This window comes from Jatropha curcas, chromosome 7, assembly GCF_041381405.1.
Source record: "Jatropha curcas cultivar XTBG-Jc1 chromosome 7, XTBG_Jcur_1.0, whole genome shotgun sequence".
Classification (NCBI taxonomy): domain Eukaryota; kingdom Viridiplantae; phylum Streptophyta; class Magnoliopsida; order Malpighiales; family Euphorbiaceae; genus Jatropha; species Jatropha curcas.
Genome location: NC_143157.1, coordinates 19,766,866 through 19,778,918, shown reverse-complemented (window position 1 = coordinate 19,778,918; position 12,053 = coordinate 19,766,866). Strand labels below are relative to the sequence as shown.

The window sequence follows — 12,053 nt, the reverse complement described above, 5'->3', positions numbered from 1 at the left end:
ATATCGAGATTGAGGAATCAATATCACCAACCTTTATGTTTTTGGTGCTATAAATGGAAATATTACTCCTCCTTTATTATGATTGTTATTATACTTATGCTGGATTTGATAATGATGGTGAAGATTCTACAAGAATGATGAATAAAATTATATATATATGAGAATTATCTTTTACCTCTAAAAATACAAAACAAATAAAGCCAAAACATGTAAATTTTATTTTATTGTTGCCAATTCAACCACCAAACAATTCAAAATGCAATCAATTACATTAAAGAAGCAATAACCATCTTCACAAGATCATATGGGATAACCACAATTAGGTTCTAACACAGGTAATAAAATAGAAATGCCTTTTTTTTGTTACTTATTTGGTGCTTTTACGAAGGCCAAATGGGTTGAATCATCACCTTTTGTTAAAGTCTTAATATCATAAGCAATCCAACACTTAGAAGATTGTGTATGGTAAAAATAACCCGAACACTTGCAATCTTTACTAAATTTACTGCTACAAGCATCTTGCTTCATGGGTCCATCTCCTGTAGTATACTTTGCAGTGAAGTGGTCAATTCCTTCAAGTTTATAATAGTAAAAATCTTTTAACCCACAAGAATTTACCTTTGCTGGCTGGCGATTCTTACTCCAACCCAACAGTCCTTTTGGTGATGGACAAGCAACACATTGATCTTCCTCACACAATCCAAATTTCCCACATCTTTCAGGCAATTGGCATTCTGTTTCATATGAATTTTTAGAAAAAAGTGTGTAAGTCACTTGCCAAGCATTCCAATCTGCATCATCATCATAAGTGTGGATTCTAAGGTTTCCATCTATTTCCAACCGAAGATACGACAATGTCGTATTATATGTAGGTCTTGTTAAAGAAAGAGTTCCTCCGGTGAAGGATTTTGGAGGACCTTGGTATGCTAATTGTAAACCTAAAAGAAGTGTCAGATTTTGCAAAGGACCTTTCATAACACTTGACAAGTCAAGAAATGAAAAGTAACGCAAAGGTTTTGAGGATTTTGGGGTTTTGTAATGCATGCCTAAAGTTTTATCCTCCATGACCAAACTATATATGGACCATTTATATTTTGTGTTTCAGACATTCTACTCACAAGTTTTGCAGGACCCCCAAGTTTTAAGGATTGTCCCACTAAAAGGGTATCAGTCAGATAATCAAAACTTTTTTCATGGAGGACCATGTTACCGTTAGGGAATATTTTGAACCCAATAACACCTTTATTGGCTGTGTTGGTTTGCCAAGCAATCCGGCCATCGGCGTCGGTCAAGACAAGATTTCCGTCTGTTCCGAAGTTGAGAGTGGCGTTCTCGCCAACTGGGTTGCCGCGGTTGGCTTCCCAAACCCAACGTCGGAGCGACTCAGACCTCGCAGTGCCCATACGTAAAGCAAGAGTGAAGGCAGTAGGCGTGGTGTTGTAAAAGCAAAGTTGGAATGGGGGTTCAAATGGCTCTAAGGGCCGGTAATTTGCATCATATTCGGCAATCACTACAAAAAAAATGCCATTTTGCGACCGACAAATCGGTCGCAAAATGGCTAAGATCGGTCGCAAATTTTCCTTTGCGACTGATCTGCGACCAACATATGTCGGTCGCAAAAAATATTTGCGACCGATTATTCCATCGGTCGCAAACTTGAATAATCGGTCGCAATTGTTGATCGTGGTTTAATTTGAAATTCAGTCGCTAATTTGGTCGCAGAAAAAACGGTCGCAAATTTTTTTAATCGGTCGCAAAATGTTAATTTAAAATTGTAATTTTCGGTATCAAATCGGTCGCAAATCGGTCGCAAAATTGAAAAAAAAATAAAAAAAATTAAATATTATTATGAAACCAAAATTTTTCCGCACCTGTGAAAATTGACATATATACATATATATCACACAAGCAATTCAAGAACAATGTAAAAATGTAATTTTTATTGTACTGAACAAATTAAAATATCAAAATACAAATAAAAAACTAAAAAGGTCCAAAATCAAATCTATGCTGCTGCTTATCTGCAGGATCCGATGTCGGATCGCCGGGAGGAGTACCTGCTGGATGTGATGTAGCGCCAGGAGGGGTGACCAAGGTATTGTCTGCAGCATCGGGATCAGGAGCCGGTAGTGGCTGCTGCTGAGACGTCGAAACATGTCGGTCTGTAGCAGGCGCAGGATCAGAGGAAGAAGTACCAGCACGGGGCTCACCGGACAGCCGCATACATGCGCCCTAAGCTCTGCAATCTGTCTCTGTTGATCAGCAAGCTGAGCCTGTATATCATCATTACAGTGCTCGTCAGTGTGCTCGGGCTGTGGTGCTATGCTGGCTGTAGAAGCGTGAGCTGCTGAGCCGCAATAAAACTGTGATGCCTGAGACCCGATGCCGTATACCTTCCGCTTCTTCTCGCCCCCTACAGCCTCGAGATAAAGCGCTACCTTGTCAATTCTTGACTCAGCTTCGGATTCATCGGTCTGAGAAGTAACAATACGCTCCCGAGCTGTAGTATAGTTCTTCTGAAAACAAAAAATTAATTAATCAATGCAATTGCAAGCTTTATTATATTGAACTTTGTACATCTTCGCAACGAGTAGAGGGTAAATGTAAATATTATTCATTGTTACTTACATTGACGCTCACCGAACGTCTGTCGACAAACGTATTCAGATCGTGGTCCTTAGTGTGAGTGTATGTAAACACCTCAATCGATGTGGGCTCACGACGTAATTTTTCAGCCTGTAATGAATTTTTATGCATGATATATTAATATATATAGTGTCCTTTCATTAAACATCAGTTTCATGTAAAGGGACTAGTACACTTACTAATAATCGAGCTGTCTCTATAGCAGATATAGATCCGCCTGTGTGTCGAGAAGGTCCTGCTCCATCACCGCCAGTCTCACTGCACCTGTTTTGTGCAAATATCTCCCGCTTTCTCTTGAAGGCAGGATCCTCCCAAGCCTTTTGCCAGCTCTCCCATATCTCCTGAGACACACACTGCTGCTTCTTACCGCTTCTTCTCATCCTATAGGTGAAGTCAGCATATCGATCGGCGCATATCTTCTCCCAGGCTACTTTCAGCATAGCCGTAATGGCCTCGTCCCATATGAAATGTTTCTACAAAAAATTAAATATAGCATTTCAACACTAAGGATGTATCTTGAATTGTAAACATTGAATGATGATAGAACTTAAACCAAAGAGTACCTGAAACTCCTCCCAATAAAAGTCTCTCGCCTCTTGTGGTACGGCATCCCATGTGTATCCTTCTTTATGCAGCTGGAGCTTGATTATCCTCAAAATTTGCCTCGCTGCTCGAGAAGATGGATATATGCTGAAAAAAAAAACAGAAGTGAAATATAATTACATGAAAGCATCACAATCTGAACAAAATATGCCTGCGGAAAAATTGAATAAGTACTTACTGTCCCGCTACCAAACTGAGGGTGATACGTGGATCTGATGAAGCTGCAAAAGAAGTGACAAATGTTATAAATTTTTAGATAATTAATATATAAGTAAAATGACAGTTATGACATTTATGATTACCTTGCACAGTAGGTGACTGTTCAGCTGGTGGAGTCAGTACTGGTCCAGAAACGGGGGTAGAAGAGGAAGGAGCAGAAGAGGAAGGAGCAGAAGGCTATGATGGCGGCAGTACTGGACGCTGAGCAGAGGATGAAGCCCCAGATGTACCTGAGGAAGGATGTGATGGAGACAGTACTGGTCGCTGAGCAGATGACGAAGCCCCAGACGTACCTGAAGAAGGATGAGGGATCGACCCTCCTCGTCCACGGGCACTGCGTCCAGGGCCACGACCTCCACGCGAACCACTGCCGGACGCGTTAGAATCAAACGCCCTGCCTGTAGCCATCTGTACTGCAGATGTCAGAACCTAGATAAAATGAATTTATACAATTATATGAATTGTAGAACATGTGGTAAATATGAGTAAAGAAAGTTAATACCACTGAAATTCTTCATTAATAATATTAATTAGATATACATTTATCAATTTGTAATAGTAAAACTGCTCTAAGTTTTAAGTGTCTTCAATATCATCTGTTTCATCCTCCTCTTCATCAGCTTCCTCTTCTTCATATTCCTCTTCTGAGGTACCCATGATGATTTGATCTTCTTCGTCTTCATCATCTGATGCTCCTATTTCAACATAAGATCGGCTTTCATCATCCAATCTATCTGTTAAATCTTCAACAACTTGCATCGGTTGCGTTTCAGCCCTAACTTCTTGAAATGGCTCAGATACTGCGAGTGAAGCAGATTGTTTGGTTTCAAGTGCATGAACAACTGATCTAGCCTTGATTTTACACACTGCCATCCAATCGCTTCGATCTCGTTTAAATGATGGATATGGGACATAGTACACCTGTGCAGCTTGCATTGCCAACACAAAAGGTTCATACTTTGTATATCTTCTTCTTTGATTAATATCTACCAGATTATACTTAGGATGAACCTTCGTGCCAATGTTTGGCGTAGGATCAAACCATTCACATTTGAATAAGATTGTGCACTTCATTGGTAGGCCTGGATATTCTAACTCCAAAACCTCAACCAATTTCCCATAAAAATCGTTTGACACGTCACTGTAGTTTGATCCCTTTATGCACACACCGCTGTTCATTGTCTTTCTGCTTCTCCCATAACCCTCAGTGTGAAACTTGTAACCATTTACAAAGTAGCCAGAGTAGGCATTAGCAACCGGTAACGGCCCTTTTGCTAGATCCGTAATAAATCTGTTACGAATATCGATTCCCGAGCTTCGAGCCTATGGGAAATAGTAATGACATGAATGAGATTTAATAAATGTACATTCCATGTTGTGTACATTGAAAGTAACTTAGATAATATTTGAACCATTCTGCAAATTCGGTGTTCAGCTTTGCATCAACTGTAGTATCAGTCAAAGTGGGATTTTGAAGCCGCAAAAGATTGATATAGTTCCTATTTATCAACGAACCAAATTAGCATAAGTATGATTTAACAACGGCCCACGTCAATTTTAGACTGTTTACATTATGTATACTTACTGTACATATGGTGTGATCTCTTCACAATTCAATAAAATATAGGTTTGAGCCGCTTGTATCTCTGCATCAGTCAATCGTCTTTTTTTTGATTTACCAATCGTACGCCCAAGATAGGTGAAAATTTTTAGATTTCCTTCAAACTCAGATTGTACGCGATCTCCTCCGTCATCATTACGTGGCACTCTCCGATGCTTGGTGAAAACATGTTGGTCAAAGTAGTGTGAACAGAATGTGGAAGCTTCTTCCACCAAATATGCATTGCAAATGGATCCCTCGACCTTTGCCTTATTGCGCACATTTTTTTTAATTTTCTGAAGGTGTTTGTGTTTGTCATTGTACAATGCCAATATGTAAGTATAAGTTCAAATAAATGATGTAATCATTAGAATGAGATGTTATTGAATCACCTCTCAAATGGATACATCCATTGATATTGTACCGGTCCTGCTAAACGACATTCATAGGGCAAATGAACCGGCAGATGTTCCATAGAATCAAAGAAGCCGGGTGGAAAAATTCGCTCCAACTTGCACATCACTACTGGGATTTCTCGCGCTAATTGGTCCATATCATCGCATCGGATAACAGTCATCGTCAATTCCTTGAAAAAGAGACTCAATTCTGTCATTGCTTCCCAAACTTTTCCTGGTAATAATTCCCGGAATGCCACAGGGATCAATCTTTGCATGAAAACATGGCAGTCATGGCTTTTCATGCCAAACAATCTGTACTTCCTCATGTCCACACATCTACCCATATTTGAACAGTAGCCATCTGGAAACCTTAATGATCGTAACCATTCGCACAATAATTGCCTTTGGGGTTTATCTAAACAATAACATGCCTTTGGAAACTTACCAGTAAGTACAGATTGCTCGAGTTCTGGTCGACGACAAATTTCCTGCATGTCTGCTCTCGCTTTTGCATTATCCTTGGTTTTCCCTTCAATGTTCATGACAGTGTTGAACAAATTTTCAAACACATTTTTTTCTATGTGCATGACATCAAGGTTATGACGGATAAGAAGTGAACTCCAGTATGGCAAATCCCAGAAGATGCTTCGCTTTTTCCACCCGCTATTCCTGCCAATTCTTGTATTTACCTCATCTGCACCTAACTCTGTAACTTTCATAAGCCCCAGATCTTCAATTTCCTGTAATATTTCAGCTCCAGACTTCACAGGTGGAGGGGGTTCAACAATAGTCGTGTTCTTTCTAAAGCATTGTCGATTTCTCCTCCAAGGGTGAGATTTTGGTAAGAATTTGCGATGACAATCAAACCAACATTGTTTACCTCCATTCTTTAGTGTAAATGCATTTGTGTTTTCCATGCAATGAGGACAAGCCAATTTGCCAGCCGTACTCCACCCAGATAACATTCCAAATGCTGGAAAATCACTGATGGTCCAAAGCAAAGCAGCTCGCATTATGAAATTCTGATTGGTCGAAATATCGAATGTTTCAACTCCATATTCCCATAAATAATTAAGTTCGGCAATCAAAGGTTGCAGAAACACATCAATTTTATGTTTTGGATTAGTAGGGCTAGGAACAATAACACACAAAAACATATATTCATCTTTCATACACATTGACGGTGGTAGATTATATGGTGTCACAATGACAGGCCATGATGAATATTGTTGTCCTGATTGGCCAAATGGCTGAAACCCATCAGTACAAAGCCCCAATCTCACATTTCTCATATCAGCAGCAAACACAGGATGAATGTTATCAAAATGTTTCCACGCTTCAGAGTCTGACGGATGAGTCATTATACCATCATCATATTCATGCAAAGCATGCCATGTCATGTGTTCAGCTGTCGCCTTAGATGCATATAACCTTTGAAGGCGAGGAACAAGAGGGAAATAATACATCTTCTTGAAAGCCTTCTCTCTTTGTACTCTACTAGTCCCTTGACACCGCCATTGATATCTTGGAAGATTACAAAACTTGCATTCTCTGAATTCGGAGTCAACACCCCAAAATATCATACAATTATTACGACAGCAATCAATCTTTTCTACCGGTAGTCCTAATCCCCGAACTAATTTTTTTGTCCGATAAAAATTATCAACCATTGAATGGCCTTCAAGCAACATTTCCTTTGCTAACTGCAGAAAATCATCGTAACACCTTTCTGAAAATGGTGCTCCGCTTTCATGTGTAGTAATCATGCAACAATAGACAGAACTGAATGATTCTTGCATCCAGGCCACAGTTCACTGTTAGCTGCACTTAGCATGTCAAACAATTGTTGTGCTGCTACGTTTGGCGATTCCTCCATATTATCCCAATCACATTGTACTCTACTCGCATCGATTACCATATCATTGCATTGATTACCATACAGAAATTGATAAGGCTGAACTTCTAAACTTACCGGAATGGAGTGCCCTGACCCACTGGCAACTCGAGCTTCACCATGATGTATCCATTCGTAATAATTTTCCACGAACCCATTTTTGCACAAATGAAGTTTCACTGTATCGATGTCTAAGAAGGCTCGATTTTGACACTTCTTGTGATTACATGGACACCTCAACTTATTACCATTCATAAAACTGGGATTACCAACTGCAAACTGTATAAACGCCTCCAATCCTTGCAGGAACTTTTGTCGTAATATCCCGTTGACCTCGAACCTCCAGTACATCCAATCTCGATTATTTTGGATTTTTTTTTTTTACCTAATTAACAATGTGTTTATGAAGGGTAAATTATATGTAATTGCATTAGTCTAAACCATCCTTAAAACATGCCACTAATGTAATGTTCAATTTACGCTTATAACTAACTAAGGTTATTTCTATAATAAGGGTACTTATATATAAATGTAAAATCACTAAGTTCATTTATTCACTAAGTTCATTTATTACCTTTACCCTAATAAAGGTAAGTGTACGATTCCACATATTGAATTTTTTTGCAAAAAATTCGGCAGCACTTCGGCACAACTCAATTAAATCTCAAATATAAAAATACTTCAATAAACACTCCTATATCATACCAACATTCTCCAAAAGCAAAATGGCCACTACTAGGCCTCCAACCAAACCAAACGCATCATTCATTAAAAAAAAAAATTTAAGAATAATAACAACAATAATAAAAAAAAGCATTATTTCATAATTATAAAAAAACAGTAAATTCAATTACATGTATCATAACATAATTATTATTAAAAAAAATTCAAGCTATCATGTTTATGTCTTATTTGAAAATTAAAATTACATATTTTTTAATATTATCATTTTTTTATTTATTACTATGTAGTTATAATATTTAGTTATCATATATATATATATATATATATATATATATATATATATATATATATATATGATAAAATCAAATTATTATATTATAATTATCAAATTTAGGGCTATAAATAATCTGCATCGCTAATAAACTGAGTTTATTTATAATCATCGACTTGAATTCGAGCTGAACTAATTTAATTATTTTTAAATAAATCCAATTGAATCAAACTTGAATTTAAAAATATCTTTATCTAGCCAAACTTAACTTCACTAAAATTGGATTCATTTGTAACTCTAAATTCAAGAAAAACTCAACTTATTCAAGAAAAGTTATATCTGAACCATCAGACTCTCCTCTTACATTACACCCAAGAAAAACCATAACCAAGATGCAAATATATTGTGAATAATTTTGTCCAAAGTAATTTTTGTGTTTGAGAAGTGTCTAAATATGAACTTGTTTGTTATTGAATTGATGATCATTTACAGGTTTCAGCAGCCAAGGTGTTGCAGGAGACATGCAACTACATCAGAAACTTGCACAGAGAAGTCGATGATCTAAGTGAGAGGCTATCTGAGTTATTGGCAACTACTGACACTGCTCAAGCTGCCATAATTAGGAATTTACTAATGCAATAATAGAGCTTAATGATTAATTAATTAATAATTGCTAGTTAATTTTCAGTACTTATGTAATAGAACTTATCTTTCTTAATTAATTTCTTTCTATTTCTATACCTTAATCAATTTCTAGGTTTTTATCATCATTAGCAGTACTGTACTTATGATGATGGTCATGAACATGTAGTAGTGCTTTTTCTTCATGATTAGGAAAATCCCCTTTTTTTTTGTGCAAGCTTTGTCAGGCTAAGGAATATATAATAAAAGGGTTCCATTTTTGCTGACATATGAACTTGCCAATTTCTAACTTATGGATTGGATCTACTACAATTAGGATTGAAAGGATGGGAGGGAGGGATTTTATATATACACACAAACACACTCTTTTGAGATGCTATTTTATGTAAGACCAACATGATTTAAAAAAAAAAAAAATGTTGATTGTGATTTAATCATTTCTGATTCCATCCCTTCTCACTATATCTAATTTAGGGCAAATACTGAAGTACATGACCCAATTAAATTGATTTTTAAAATTTTTTTTTTTTGAGAAATAAGCATAATTGGACAGTTAAAAACTGCATAATCTTATTATTTAAAGAATGTTCAATTATCGGATTACATGCAAATAAATAGTTGCATATGTAGGGTTAAGCTCGAGAATTAGCTTTTTTTTTTTTTCTCTTTTTATAAGTTAATTAAAGAAAAAGGATGGAACAGTAAAATGAGAAACAGTATAGTAACAGAAATGACCTGAGAGAGTGAGGAACAATTAACTAGAGAAGAACTGAAACAAACCCAACTGCCAATCCTAAAAATTAAGCAGCTGTAAAGGGGCATATGGTACAGAAGATGAGATAATTCTATGTGTTTGAAGTGAGGCAATTCTATGTTGATTGTAAGATAATTCTATGTGTATGAAGTGAGAAAGCATTTTCTATTGAAGACCAATATAATCTTTTATATTCCAAGCATTTCCATGATAATGTTTATCGATCGAAATCAGCAAAACTGTCAACTATGCACATTCATTTTGGTAATTGGATAAATTTTATTTGCAATTGGCTTCAAAACATTGACTTACAAGAAAATAAATAGACTGACCCTTTATGTTTTTATTGATACATATATATCCATTGAAGGTAATGATAGAAGGAGCATATTCATGAAAGTTTAACGGAGGATTGTTAATAAGTCTCAGATAATATTCCTACTGCATATGCTTTCTTTTTTTTTAAGTAATGAAAATGCTTATACATTTATGTTTTGATTTCTTTTTCATTTTTTTGAACTTATGGTACTACATCTATGATAAATTAGTGAAAATATCACATGCAGAAAAAGGTATAACTACATGATTATTGATTTTAAAGGCAAAGCGGTTTCTTATTGTTTTTATTTCTTTCAGGTTCAATAAAAATTGTAGTTCAAATTTTTTGCTCTCATCAACTGAAATGTCGATGTTAGGAAACTTGTTAATATGCAGGGTCAAATGAATCAATTAATTTATAAACCATGCACTGAATTTCCACTTATGATGCTCAACAGACTCTTTTCAATGAAATAATAAGATGCAATAAACTAAATGACGTTACAAATATACAAATAATTATGCCCAAATACAAATAAATCGCAAATCAAAAAAAAAAAAAAAAAAAACGAAATTCAAAAAATTTCGAAACACAAATCGCAAAATACCTCAAGAAGACGGGTGGAGTGACTGGAGGGGCTGGAGCGGCGTCACGAGGGGCTGCAGCGGTGTCAGGCGGGCTGGAGCGGCGTCAAGAGGGGCTAGAGCGGCCTGCGAACAGAGGAGAGGAGAGGAGGAGGAGAAGAAAGAAAGAAGAAGAAAGAAGAAGGAGGGCGTTTAAAGCCCTAAAAATTGCAACCGACCAGTCGGTCGCAAATTCCATTAATATCGGTCATAATTTTTTACCCTGCGACGTCGTTTTACTTCGCAGTCAATTTGCGACCGATTTGCGACTAAACCAGTCAGTCGCAACAATTCGGTCTCAAATCTGTCGCACATCGGTCGCAAAATTTATTCCTAATTTTGAACCGCGAAATTTTGCGACGGAATAACCCTTAGTCGTAAATCGATCGCAAAATCGGTCGCAAATCCGTCACATAGTAGTCACAAACTGAGAAACGAAATCGCGGGAATTGTTACCGCTAAAATTTGCGACTGTTTGTTCTTGTGTAGCAAATCGGTCGCACATTTGCGACCGATACTTGTCGGTCGCAAATATCAGTCGCAAATTAGCGTTTTTTTTGTAGTGAATGTAGATTCCGAATTCACCTTCATTGACGTATTTGAAAGTTGCAGAAGGAGGAACAGAAGCGTGGGATATGAAGGAAAAGACGGAGAAGTACATGCAAAAAGAGAGCAAGAGGTGTTGAATTGAAAGGAAAAACATTTTTGAAAGTTTTTGGATAGTAAAACAAATTTTGGTTGTTTAATTTTGTTTAACAAGCTGCCTTTTATAAGAATATATTTTGGTTGTTTTTGTCTAACAATGGACTAATAATGTTTTGCGTGTAAGTTGAATTTGTTTGTTTGTTTTTTTCTTTTTCTTTTAAATCTAGATAGTCAACCATATTCTCCAATCAATATATGTTTACTAAAGGAAATTAAGATCCATTTTTTTTCAAAATTACTACTGAGTATTTTTTATACATTTTGAATATGAGAGAGACTATTCTCGTTATAAGACTCATTTTTAAGATTGTGGTTTTCTCTTTCTATGAGTGTTTTTCTATAGATTGATATTTCTGACCTTACAAATATTGTCCGTCGAATTCAAATGTGTCTTATCACTTAAGTCATTCATAATAAATATTTGGGTAAAATTCTCCCAAATATAGTGGCTCGAGATTTCCAGCTCCTAGTCTTGCAAATAAATTTGAAAATGCATCACATTGTATTATATATATATATATAGAATGTTAATTATAGAAGACTTAGTATTCATTCTTACTGGAATTGATGATATTATAAATTAGATTTTGTAACGGGTTTTATTACAGCAATATATATTAGTCTTATGATCTATATTTCCAAAGATTAACTTAATTTGCTTGTTACCATTTTATGATTCTTAATTTGCTTTCAAG

General features: G+C 36.2%; 2 pseudogenes; one reads left to right on the top strand and one right to left on the bottom strand.

Annotated features, from left to right (window-relative positions):
- Window positions 1–363: 363 nt before the first annotated feature.
- On the bottom strand, window positions 364–11,356 carry LOC105639217 (epidermis-specific secreted glycoprotein EP1-like; annotated as a pseudogene).
- LOC149494898 (transcription factor PRE3 pseudogene) lies at window positions 3,693–8,957 on the top strand (annotated as a pseudogene).
- Window positions 11,357–12,053: the final 697 nt, after the last annotated feature.